The following is a 13,143-nucleotide window of genomic DNA, read 5'->3' on the forward strand; positions in this document are numbered from 1 at the left end:
CCAATCAGAGCTAGCATGGGTATATCTATCTCAGCTGGGAATCACACCCCCCAGCTCCAAGTGCAGACATAGCCTATGTGTGGAGCAAGCCAGGGTGTGAATTTACAATGCACTAGCCCTGTGCACACTAAGTTGTCGTGAGCACCCTTGTACTGTGCACTGAAGTTCAGTGGCATGCTTTTTCCTATTGCTGTTTGAAATGAGAGTAAGTCAACATATACCATGGAACTTTTAATACATGGTAGCAGGGTCCACACAGTGACTTAGCGTTTAGAGCAGGGGTTCTCAAACTGGGGCTCGGTACCCTGCAGGGGGTCATGAGGTTATTACATGGGGGGTCCCGAGCTGTCAGCCTCCACCCCAAACCCCGCTTCACATCCAGCATTTATAATTGTGTTAAATATATTAACAAGTGTTTTTAATTTATAAGGTTGCACTCAGAGGCTTGCTATGTGAAAGGGGTCACCAGTACAGAAGTTTGAGAAACACTGGTTTAGAGGGCTACTGCATTGTATATAGTGCATAGCAAGCTAGTTTGCTGTAGATTTATACCCCAGCTTGCTGCATGCTAAATCTACATGTAGACAAGCCCTAAACCATAATTCTAATCCAGTCTACTCTTCAAGTCTACACTGTACTTTAATCATGTTTGGGAACTGCTGTGTTGTAATCAAGTCTCCCAATATTTATTTTTGCAAAAGCAGAGGGACCTTTAAGACACTGAGCAATCATTTATGAAACAGAGGCAGCAACAGGAAGGGCTATACCTGACCAATAGGGAGGAGCACTATATCTAATCCCTCCAAAATTCCCACCTCTACCACTTGCCTATAAGAAATCAGCCAACCAATGATGACTAGATTGGGGGGTGGCAAATATCAAATAGCGGATATTTATGATTTAGAGCCCTCAAGCGGCGAATAAAGTTAGTCTGTGCAACTACATGAAATTTTTACTGGTTACCCTGGTCCTTTCTCCCCCTTCTTATGTCACGCTCATTTGTTGCATCTTGTCAAAAATAAAATTGTACACTCTTTAAGATGGGGACCAACTTTTCCTGTGTGATTGTATGGCACCTGCCACAATGGGGCCCTCATCCTGACTCTATGGGCTCTATGATAACAAAAATAATAAAATAATAATAATAGTTATAAAGTGACAGAGAGGGGCTCTGAAATGACTTACAGGCATATGAAAGCTTATCAGAGAAAAGGAGGTAGCTAGAAAATCTAACACTCTTTCCATGAAAGATCTAATATAGTGAGGGTAATAAAATCTTCATAATACAGACAAAAGGGTTATAAACACTAAAGAAAAAATGTAAAAATTATACAGGTTGTTTAGGACACATAAACAGTGGACACGTAACATGTTAAGGGAAGCTTATGTATAAAAATGATTTACAGCCCAGGAAACATAAAAGCTTGATTCCGTGTTTCTTAAAGGCTATTCACAAAAAAGTGCCTAGGTTAATGAAATCTGACTGAGATGGATAAAAATTAATTATGTGTGGGGTATTGCAGGAGGGAAATAAAGAGTTTATGAGAAAATGCACCGAAAAATTTATAGGGGATTTTAAGTCAATTAGGCACAAACTTGAATGTACTTAACGAAAAGGGGCAGCAAGCTAGTGTGGTTATGATATAGCTCCCATATAACAGCGTGCCACCACAAAGAAATTAACTTTAATGTTTAACTGACTCAAAACAAAGTTCAGTATGCCATTTCAACAAATTAAAACAAAACATTTTGAATTTGTGAAGGGTGAAATATTTTGTTTTTCACATTTCCGAATCAAAAGTTTTCAGAATTTCCATTGTATAGAAAATTTAAACGTTTCATCTAATTTTTGGTTGAAAACAAATGTTGAAATATTGGAATTTCCTCTGGGCAGAAATTCTGAATTTTGTTCAGCTCTAGGATTTGGGAAAAACAAGACAATGGGCATATAATATATTCTCTATTCAAGAAATGGTTTTGCTTTAGCAAAGTCCAAAGGGGTAATAACCCAGAATGGAAGAAAATGAAGGTGAAAAGCTTTAATTATAATTTTTGTTTAATCAGATGTTTCTCCCTTCCTCCCTTCCCAGGATATTCTCCCAAAAGGGGGGAAAGCAAAATTTAAGGGAAAGATGTATTTGAGAGGTCTTCTTATTTATATTTTTGTGTAAATGGTACCAATGTCAGGATCTTATAAACAGGTGATGGAGCTGCGACAGAGATGGTGGCCAAATATCTCAGTTTTTTAATAGAAAAGATATCTTGAATCACCAACCTGGGCGGAAGGGATGGAACCCTGGCTATGACACCATTTCACCCAGTCATGCACTTTTGAGATGTGAAGCTAGCCTGGCAACAGTAGTGTCACCTCCTTGGACCTTGACCTTAAGAATATGAGCTTCAGGATCATGGCTGCTCCCTACAAGCATGCAGGAAGTGGGAGAAATGGTTCCTTGTGCCCTCTTCCCACTTTTGTGATGTGAAATTCAGGGGCAATATAATCGCATGATAAAAAGTAAACTAACTAGTTTCTTAAGTTTTCTCTGCTCCTTTTCACAGCATCTCCATCAAGTTTTATATCAAGTTGGTGATGATGTCAGACAGAAAAATTACCATTAACACTTCTACCTGTCTCTCTCCCCATTTTCTGCATCTCTGACATCTTTAAAACATTCTTTCAAATTATACTGTCTTTATTTCCTACAAATGCGAGTACCTGAAATGCATTATTCTAAAACAAGCTTAAATAGGAATAGATTCGTTTACACAGACAAAGTTGGCACAGTCCAGGCTGTTCAATGGTAATGTAGATAATACTCTCACAAATAAAATATTCCTAATATAGCTAAAGGAAATATTAATTAACAGCTGAGAAGTATTCAGAAGTGACAATTCACTCAAAGAGAGACATTTCACGGCCATCTCTCTTCATGCAATGTGAGTCTCCAAAATAGTAGTTTAGGACTAATTTTTTTTTAAGTGTGTGGGCTGTCACACAGCTAAATGAAAATGTACAATTTCACGCTTTCTGTACGACTTTTATGCATGTTTATTGTTTCAAAATTATAAGATAAAATGAAGAGCAAATCCTTGGTTATAACTCGCTCACACTCTGGGTTACATTCTGCCCTAAATTGCATGCAAATAGCTTTCCTAGAGACTCTGAATGGCTGAAATCAATTAATTCTGTGGACATATCGAAGTGAAGAATGTGTTCTGGCAACCTAGAATTTCAGTCAATATGACCTTAATAGTAATATATTCCATTTTGAAACTAATACCAATCTGAAAGACAATTAAAATGCCCATCCTACTGATTCTGACCACCTCAAAGTCAGTACAGAAAGCTATGGAAACTTTGCAGTTTGCCAAATCATCTGAATATCCTATCTATCAAATCTCTTACCCACTCTAAAAGAAAATCAATCAATTTTGATAATTTAATAAACTATAATTGTAGTCTTTACATTAAAACAAAAGATACATAGAAATAAGCAATTTGAGTTGGGCTTACCCAAACTTGATAATTAAAAGTAGTTTTTTATAGTGAGGACTTTCTTTTCTCCTACATTGTGTATAGCTTTTCCTGCCCTTTTACCTGTTGAATGCAATAGGGTATCTTAAAACTACAAATGGCTAAACTGGAAAATGCCTCCCTCCCTTTCCCCCCAAAAAAGACATTAAGTGAACATTAAAGTTTCATCATTTAGTACTCAAAAGTTAAGAAATATATATGTGCATCATAATATAGTCAAGGGATCACACCAATTTTTTAGTTAATAGAATCATAGAAGATTTGGGTTGGAAGAGACCTCAGGAAGTCATCTAGTCCAACACCCTGCTCAAAGCAGGACCAATCCCCAACTAAATCATCCCAGCTAAGGCTTTGTCAAGCCTGACCTTAAAAACCTCTAAGAATGGAGGTTCCACCACCTCCCTAGGTAACCCATTCCAGTGCTTCACCACCCTCCTACTGAAAAAGTTTTTCCTAATATCCAACCTAGACCTCCCCCCACTGCAACTTGAGACCATTGCTTCTTGTTGTGTCATCTGCCACCACTGAGAACAGCTGAGCTCCATCCTCTGTGGAACCCCCTTCAGGTTATTGAAGGCTGCTATCAAATCCCCCCTTACTCTTCTCTTCTGCAGACTAAATAAGACCAGTTTCCTCAGCCTCTCCTCATAAGTCATGTGCCCCAGCCCCCTAATCATTTGTGTTGCCCTCCGCTGGACTCTCTCCAATTTGTCTATGTCCTTTCTGTAGTGTGGGGCCCAAAACTGGATGCAGTACTCCAGATGTGGCCTCACCAATGCCGACTAGAGGGGAATAATCACTTCTCTCGATCTGCTGGCAATGCTCCTACTAATGTAGCCCAATATGCCATTAGCCTTCTTGGAACAAGGGCACACTGTTGACTCATATTCAGCTTCTCGTCCACTGTAATCCCTAAATTGTTTTCTGCAGAACTGCCACGTAGCCAGTCGATCCCCAGCCTGTAGCAGTGCATCAGATTTTTCTGTCCTAAGTGCAGGACTCCGCACTTGTCCTTGTTGAACCTCATCAGATTTCTTTTGGCTCAATCCTCCAATTTGTCTAGGTCACTCTGGACCCTATCCCTACCCTCCAACGTACTTACCTCTCCCCCAGCTTAGTGTCATCCATGAACTTGCGGAGGATACAATCCATCCCATTATCCAGATCATTAATGAAGTTGTTGAACAACCGGCGACTTATTGTGCAACTTATCTTCCCACAGCTTTTGCTATGCATATGTAACTTCTTGGGATTTTTCCCCCATTTTTGTATACTTACACTGTTTTAATTATTGAAACAGTGCATGATATCTTTGAGTTTGATTTCTTATAGGATAAGTTTTCTTTTCACTCAAGTATGTATTTTAATAGTTCAAATTCTTTTCTCAGTTATATGAATGCAACCCCCATTAAAGTTAGTCGACCCCACATCTGTGTAACTCGGAGCCGAACTGGGCACACTACATTCCTTTCAATCAGCTGTACAGATGTCCTTGGTACACTTCAGAGAAAAGGAAGTTAATTAAGGCTATGTCTACACTAGCACTTTCTGTGGTATAACTCAAGTTGCTCCGGGGTGTGAAAAGGCCACCCACCATAAGCAACGTTAAGTGACCTAAGCACCGTGAAGACAGTGCTATGTTGGCAGAAGAGTTTCTCCCACCAACATAACTACCGTTGCTCACAGGGCTGGAGTAATTAAGCCTAAAGCTATGGCTACACCAGGAAGTTTACAGCAGCAGAGCTCTCTAATGTAACCGCTCTAAGCTGATGGGAGAGAGCTCTCCTGTCAGTTTAACTACTCCAGCCGCACAAGCAGCAGTAGCTATAGTGGCAGGAGAAGCTTTCCCACAGGCATAGCACTGTCTACGCCGGCACTTTGATCAGTGTAACTTATTCACTCAGAGGGGTGACTTTTGCACACCCCTGAGCAATGAAAGATACCTTCAGTAAGTGCAAGTGTAGACATAGCCTAAATTAGACACTAATTTGGCTGAAAATAAAGGTGATATATATTTGCCCTTAAATCCTCACTACCCCTCCATGCTGCTATATCAAGGCTCTGATCCTGCAATCTGACACACATGGATGCACCCCTGTGCCCATACAGAGCCCCACTGACTCCGACAGGGGACCATAAGGGTAAGGATAAGGATCTTACTGCCTGGATCAGATTGCAGGACTGAGACTTTAACTGCTGGCATGTCGTGTAAGAACATTTAACTACATACTTTCCAAATAAATAGATTTGTGGCCATCTCATTCATTTATTACATTTATAGCTTTATGGAAAATCAGTGGTGCATTCGTTTCTGCTGAGATCAGATGAATTTTAAGAATATACATCTGCAGATATAGCACTTCTTTACAATTCATTCCCTCCCCCTTAATTTCAGCTGAGAAGACACAGAAGATTATTTATTCTGCTCTTCAAAAAAAGCAAGAAACTTCTAGTTTCCTTTTGATAAAGAATTTGGCATTGTGACAGGAAACAAGACTTTTGGCACCTCTGGAGGATCTAATGAAACCCCTCTACTTCTCCCAGTGGTCTTCCCTCTGAGGAGGAGGTCCTGGCAAGCCAAACAACAGTTTGGGGTTTCTGGAATTAATTCCCAACCAAGATTCAGAGCTCAAGCAGTCACTGCACTCTGTGAACATCTCAGCCCATTTAGAAAGAACACCTTGAACAAAGGTGTTACTCTCAAATGGGAGAGAACAAACTGGAAACCAGGGCTGGAAGCCACCTAATGGGGTGTGCTTATATTTCATTGTTTTATTTTATGAATTCACTGCTTGTAAAACTGCATGGAAAGAAATGCAGCTACAGATTTTTCCCAGGTTTTTGTCACTTAGTTTTAACCCAGAGCCATTGCAACAAACTCTACCCGGAGATGGTGATGTCTGATGATCAGTCCCAAACATCAGATTAATTTTCTCATTTGATACTCTCCCAGATCCCACTTCAAGCAAAAAAATACAGTTGTATACACTAGGAATTAATTTATTGTGGATGTACTTACATACTAAATCTATCAATCTTATACTGTGCTCTCTTTCACAGATTTCTTAATTTGTGATGGATTATAGGTTACAATTTTCCAACCAATGTCATGTCTTTGTTTTTTTAAGAAGTAAAGAATACTCTGCCATCCATCAGCTAGAACAATTTAAACTATCTACTGCGCTTTTGCTGCACAATTATAATTTAAATTACATGATCTATAAAATAATTCAAGCATTCATATTTAACATGATGGATCTGTCTGCTCCAAGAATAAGACAAGGAGTTCTGTACCTATTTATATATACTTTATGCTTACAACGTATTTCTCAATATCTTCACTACCAAGCCAGACATTTAAATTTCTTCCACTATGCCTTCCAAGATGTAAACATATATTGAATGATTCAGAAGAGTGACACTGATCAGCCTATCAAAAGTGAACAAGCTGTGTAATCCCATTATTTTCTGCAACATCTAATCCATATGATATTATCAAATCTGAAACGCAAAAAATAACTACATCAAAATGCACAAGAACTGCATTTCCTTGACTTTACATATGATACATGGATGCAAAGATGATACTGAAGTTTTCTTGTATATATAAGTTAAAAGTAAATTGCAGTGTAGTGTAAAAATATTCCAAGAAATCAGTATAATTACAGAATAAGAGTCTGATCCTGCTCCCTTTGTTAAATGAATGAGAAAGCTCATTAAGGCCCAGATCCAGGAAATTATTAATGGGGCTGTTCATGTGCTCAAAATCGTGCACATGCTGACCCAATCTTAATCCCATTGACTTCAATGGTAGAATCAAGCATTTAGGGCCAGATTTTTAAAAGATATTTAGGCACCTCAAGATGCAGCTAGGCACCTAGTAATATTTGCAAAAACACCTAGGTGCTTAACTCCCATTGAAATTAATGGGAATTAGGCTCTTAGTCACTTCTGAAAATCCCCTAGGCAGCCTTCCGCACCTTTAGGTATATAAATACCTTTGACAATCTGGTCATTAGTGCCTAGACTACAATAAAAGAATAACCATCAATCAGACAGAAAGCAACTACCTTAATAGCCTCATAAAGGAGATTAGGAAAATACAAGTCCAGTGGGAAATCTTTTGAATCAGACAGTAACAAAACGGTTTTAAGATGAATTCTATTTTTTTAAAAATGTTTTCAGTTAATTTAATGTCCAGGGGTAACATTTTCAAAAATGCCTAAGTGACTTAAGATCATGCTTTCAAAAGTGACTTTAAGACCAGATTGTCAAAGGTATTTAGACACTTAAGGGTCAAATTAGGTGTCTGCGGGGAATTTTCAAAAGCATCTAACTCCCACTAATTTTCCTGGGAGTTAGGCACCTAACCTACATATGAAGCACTTTTGAAAATCCTCTCTACACCTTTAGGGGCCTAAATACCTTTGTAAATCTGGCCCGAAGGAGCTTTCCACAGTTGTGGAGCCACACCTCCTTCTAACTACATGTTATCACCAGCCCTACCTCCAAGAGTGAGGAGAATTCCCATACCTCAAAGCCACAGACACTCTTAGGTAAGACCTCTCCTTCCACCTCTTTATACAGAAAGGGGAGAGATTGTGTCAGAGTATATAACAGAATTCTGGATCCTTTTGGAAGAAAAGCACCACAGAAATAATAGCTATATAAGAGATAATATATTTAGCATCTTGTCAGACATTAGTGGTGGAGTAAGGATATGACAACCCTGATTTCAGAAGAACACATGATGATGAAGTCTTACAGGGGAATGAGCACAGGGCTGGAAAAGTCTGGCTCTGCTACATGGCCTAGACAAATCACTTCACCTCTCTCTCTTTCTGTTTCAGTTTCCTCATCATAAAATGGGGATAATACTATTTATTAGCCTTTCTCTCAGGGCTGTGGTGAGAATTAATTAATGTCTGTACAGTAAACTGCTACATACATATTAAATATATTTATGAACTTAAGTAAATGGCAGAAGACAGACACTAAGAGAGATCCAACCTTTATTTCACAAATCAAACTTCAATACTCTCAAATTCCAGTCTATTTAACCTGCATTAATATTACTCTGCTTTAATTTCTTATCACTACTGTACTCCATTTAAAACTCTATTACTTGAATAGCTGGATAGGACTTGTAATTTAATTTCAGCACTTTACATTACGTTCATGCTTTTCAATAGGGAGTTAGGATGGTCTTATTCCCCTCTCTCAGTAGTTTCAGATGGTTCCTTCTCCAAGGTTGCAATAATAGGGCACACACGGCATTGTGCTGTGCTCATATAAATTAAGTGATGTTTGAAAAGAACAGGTGTGATCTCTTACTGCTAAAATAAACAATACTTTGGTTTTAAGAAGGCTGTCTGATTACTGTAAACCCCTGGTCACAGACTCCCAGGGAAAATCTGCAGGTACCTGGACTCAGTCAGCCCTGCAGGGGGAAAAATAGTTGATCCATAGGGTACTGTACCCCAGGCTCTAAGACTTGGAGAATTTCAGAATGACACTCCAGGAGAGGAAAAAGCACAAGATATAACACCTTGAGGAGGTGCACTCAGAGAAACGAGAAAAGGGACAGAGGTACAGCTAGCCCTAAAACCATAACATTACTATTGAGATCAGTGGAGACAGAATTTCATCCAAGATTTCGAGGAAGGCCATCAAGGACGTCTTAAGTGCTCCAGGAATTGGTGTTGGTTAATCAGTAGTTGATACTCCTCCCTCCGGATCATTACTGAAACAATACTCCACCTGATTACTAAGGAATATTGTGCTACTGTATGTGCTCTCTTTCAAATTGGATGTAAAATAAACCACTCAGTCTAACCACTTGAGATCATTAAAAATCCCATGAGAGTGTTTATAAGACTCAAGTCATTAGCCCTAGTATCCCTGACAACTCAATCTCAAGTAATTACAATCTGGCTACCTATATTCCTCTTGAAGCTTCACTTCTTGTCCAGTAATGTTTTTAAATTGTGCTCTGTAGTTGCTGTATTTCAGACCAGACGTGGCTGTGGATTAAGAAATCCCTGTTTGTATTTTATATATCAATTTGTTCGGTAAAATCATTATTATTTTATCACACAAAGCAGTGCTGAAGTGTCATTCTCACATCAGTTGCAGTTTAGCTACCAATGTGTTCACATCTGTATGCCACTACATGATTAAGCAGTTTCTGTCCTAAAAGTATTCTGAAATCCTTAGCTGTAGAAATCTGAAAAATGTTGAATTTGTTTCTTACACGTCTCTGGTGCTGTAGAACTTCTGAAGATTGTGTTATTGTTCATTTTTGTTGTTAGACTTGCCCTCAGAAACATTATTAACGTCAGCCAAAGAGCCAAGAGAGTCACTTGGGCCATGGCCGGACCACTTTTTGGCCAGACCAAACCTGAGTGCTGCTGCAACCCTATGCACTAGCTCACATCATCACTTGCTTAAATTTGGAGAAGGGAGGGGCCACCTGAGAGGGAAGAGGAAGGTCAGGCAGGGGCAAATCTATTCCCCCACCCACACATTCTAGATGACACTTAGCAACTCCTGGTAAAGATTTTGTTCAGATACTGAAGTTCTTCTGTCATGGAGTCCTTTGTCTCTCAACTGCTAGTTGTACCAAGACTTCTGTTATTCTTCCACCACCATATTGGCCATGCTACCATAATTCCTTGGAATGTTATGGGCAGATCCTCAGCTGATATAAATTGTCACAGATCCATTGACTTTAAATGTGTTACATTAAATGGCAACACAGAAAGTGGCCTACACATTCCAGAGTGATGAGAGATTTGGTTAGTTTTTGGCTGCCCAACTTGAGACACTGGTCACTTTGGAAAATGTATCCCTGTCCCGATAACAATAAACAACAAAGTCAAGCTGGTTGACTTCTGATCATATCACCACACTCCAACTTTACTTTTCTTAACATCAGTTGCTTTTTTAAATCAAGATTTTACAATCAAGGTCAGAAAAAAACCATCAAGTACTACATCATACAAAAAAGACAGAAATTAGATGACTACAGATTTTTGCCTCACTTCAGTGGAGAACAGAAACAAATGTTCCTCATAAAATGTCTTGGGTAATTAACAAAAAGATCATGCTAAGAGCGATAGGAAAAAGGAGATAAAGAGAGAAACTGCTGCAATCCAAACTTTGGCCTTTTTGAATCAGAATTGTCAGATGTTTTTGTCAGAACTGGAACGCAAATGTCTCAGGGCTAATTTTTTATTATTATTATTATTTTATTTACTTCCAAGTGGTATGTTCTATGGTATTTTTATTAAAGTGCTCAAGCAAAACTTGCCCTCTCTCACTATCTCCTTGTGACTCGGATTGTATTGAAATCAGTTCAGTTCCACCTCACTGACGGGGTGGGGCATAATACCTGGATTTCCAGCAGTAGTCTGCACCCCCTATGCACTGCACAGCAGAACTCCAAGACAATTCTATGTGCCCTAACACAAAGGGTATGTATGGAGGTGGGCAGGTAAGTTAATGACCATGCAGATCCAATGGTAATTTCCGTTTTGCATAGTAGAAACTGTTAGGACACAGGATTAGCCTTCTGAAAATTTCACCAGCTTGTTTGTATCCATCTACATTCACTTCTTAAAAGCCTGTTCTCCTTTATATGTTCCCAAAATAAAACTATATCATAGCCTTTACATTATCATTCCAAAGCACTGACCTCCACTTTATGTAGCGTGGAGCCAAAGGAAAGTGATTTATGAAATTTAGTGCCAAAGAACATAATCTAATGAAGCTAGCAAAGAAAACCATGAAAGGCACAGGTGCTGGCTTCCTCCTTGCCCTGGGGGTGCTCAATCCCTGCTCCACCCCAGGCCCCGCCCCCACTCCACCCCTTCCCCCAATTAATTCCCAACCAAGATTCAGAGCTCAAGCAGTCACTGCACTCTGTGAGCATCTCAGCCCATTTAAATGGTGGACCACAGAGGGGAAATACAGGTGCAGTTTCCTTGAAACTGTAATAGGAATATCAGGAGCAAATGCTCCGGGTCTGATCCTGTGGAAGCCAGTGGGAGTTGAGAGTGCTCAGAATCTCACAGGATTGGGCCCTAAATGCTGAACTATATGAATAATGGAGCACGGGCGTAAATGAAGTAAGAAAACTTTACAATCATCCTTTTCAGCTAACCACAACCTCTCTGGAGTTGGACTGTCCTTTGATGCCATAATGAGAAGTGGTTCTTAATGTGTATGAGGGGATATTTAATCCCTTTATTACAAAGAACACATATACGGTCATCAGATGAGTGTCTTCTTTTTAGGGATTCAGTATCGCCGTTGCTGGATTTATGGGTTATGGCGGAGACTAATCAAATGACATTTTCTTTATGTAGTTTCTGTTGGAAATTCTAGCACTGCCACCACTGGAGCTGTGCAGAACTTTAATTGCAAAGCCTGAAGCCATGCAAATTTTAGAGACAAGGGCTGAGCACTCACAAGTCCTGTTTTCCCAGCAGGAAGAATCAATGTTCAGGACACTGCAATATCAGATCCGTTGCTTGGTTTAGTGTTTGGATAGGGAAACAAAACTAACAACGGGCTGGATTTCAGACTAAATCAGTTTGGAATAACAAATATTTTGTCAAAACTGGAAGTGAAACCATTACTTTATTCAAAAGTTCAACAACTGAGCATTATGATTTGTCATGTGATTTCACAACAAATGGCCACCTGAAGCTTGGTAAATTATAAGGGCCAGATTTTCAAAAGCACTCAGTATTGGCCTCACTCTGTTTCCATTGACATCAATTCCCATGCTTTTCAGTGGGAAAAGAGTAGGGCTAAGGCAGTGTTGAAAGTCCCAACCCTAAGTCTTCTGGACCATTTGTTGACTGAGCTTACTCTCACGTGATCAGAAGTGATAATCACACACTTATGTCAGGGCTTTCACTGAGACAGGGTTTGCTACCTAAGTTCTGTGATTCCATAGTTTCCAGTGCACCCCTATAAAAACAAAAACCTCAACTCAATTAAAATATTTTCTAAATTCATACAAGGCCATACTGGGTCAGACCAGTGGTCCATCTAGCACAGCATCCTGTCTTCTGATAGTGGCCAATGCCAGATGCTTCAGAAAGAATGAACGAAACAGGGTAATCCACTGAGTGACCTATCTTCTGTCATCTGTTCCTGCTCCTGGCAGTCAGAAGTTTAGGGACACCCAGAGCATGGGTTTGAGTGCCTAACCATCTTGGCTAATAACCATTGATAGACCTATCCTCCACGAACTTACCTAATTCTTTTTTTAACCCAGTTATACTTTTGACCTTCACAATATCCCCTGACAATGAGTTCTACAGTTGTGCATTGTGTAAAGAAATACTTCCTTTGTTTTGTTTTAAACCTGCTGCCTATTAATTTCATTTGGTGACCCCTGGTTCTTGTGTTATGTGAAGAAGTAAATAACTCTCCTTATTTACTTTCTCCACATCATTTGTGATTTTATAGACCTCAATCAGATCCCTCCTTAGTCATCTATTTTCTAAGCTTAACAGTCCCAGTCTTTTTAATTTCTTCTCATATGGAAGCTATTCCATACCCCTCATCATTCTGTTTTTCCAATTCTAATATAT

This window comes from Eretmochelys imbricata, chromosome 1 (genome assembly GCF_965152235.1).
Source record: "Eretmochelys imbricata isolate rEreImb1 chromosome 1, rEreImb1.hap1, whole genome shotgun sequence".
Lineage (NCBI taxonomy): Eukaryota > Metazoa > Chordata > Testudines > Cheloniidae > Eretmochelys > Eretmochelys imbricata.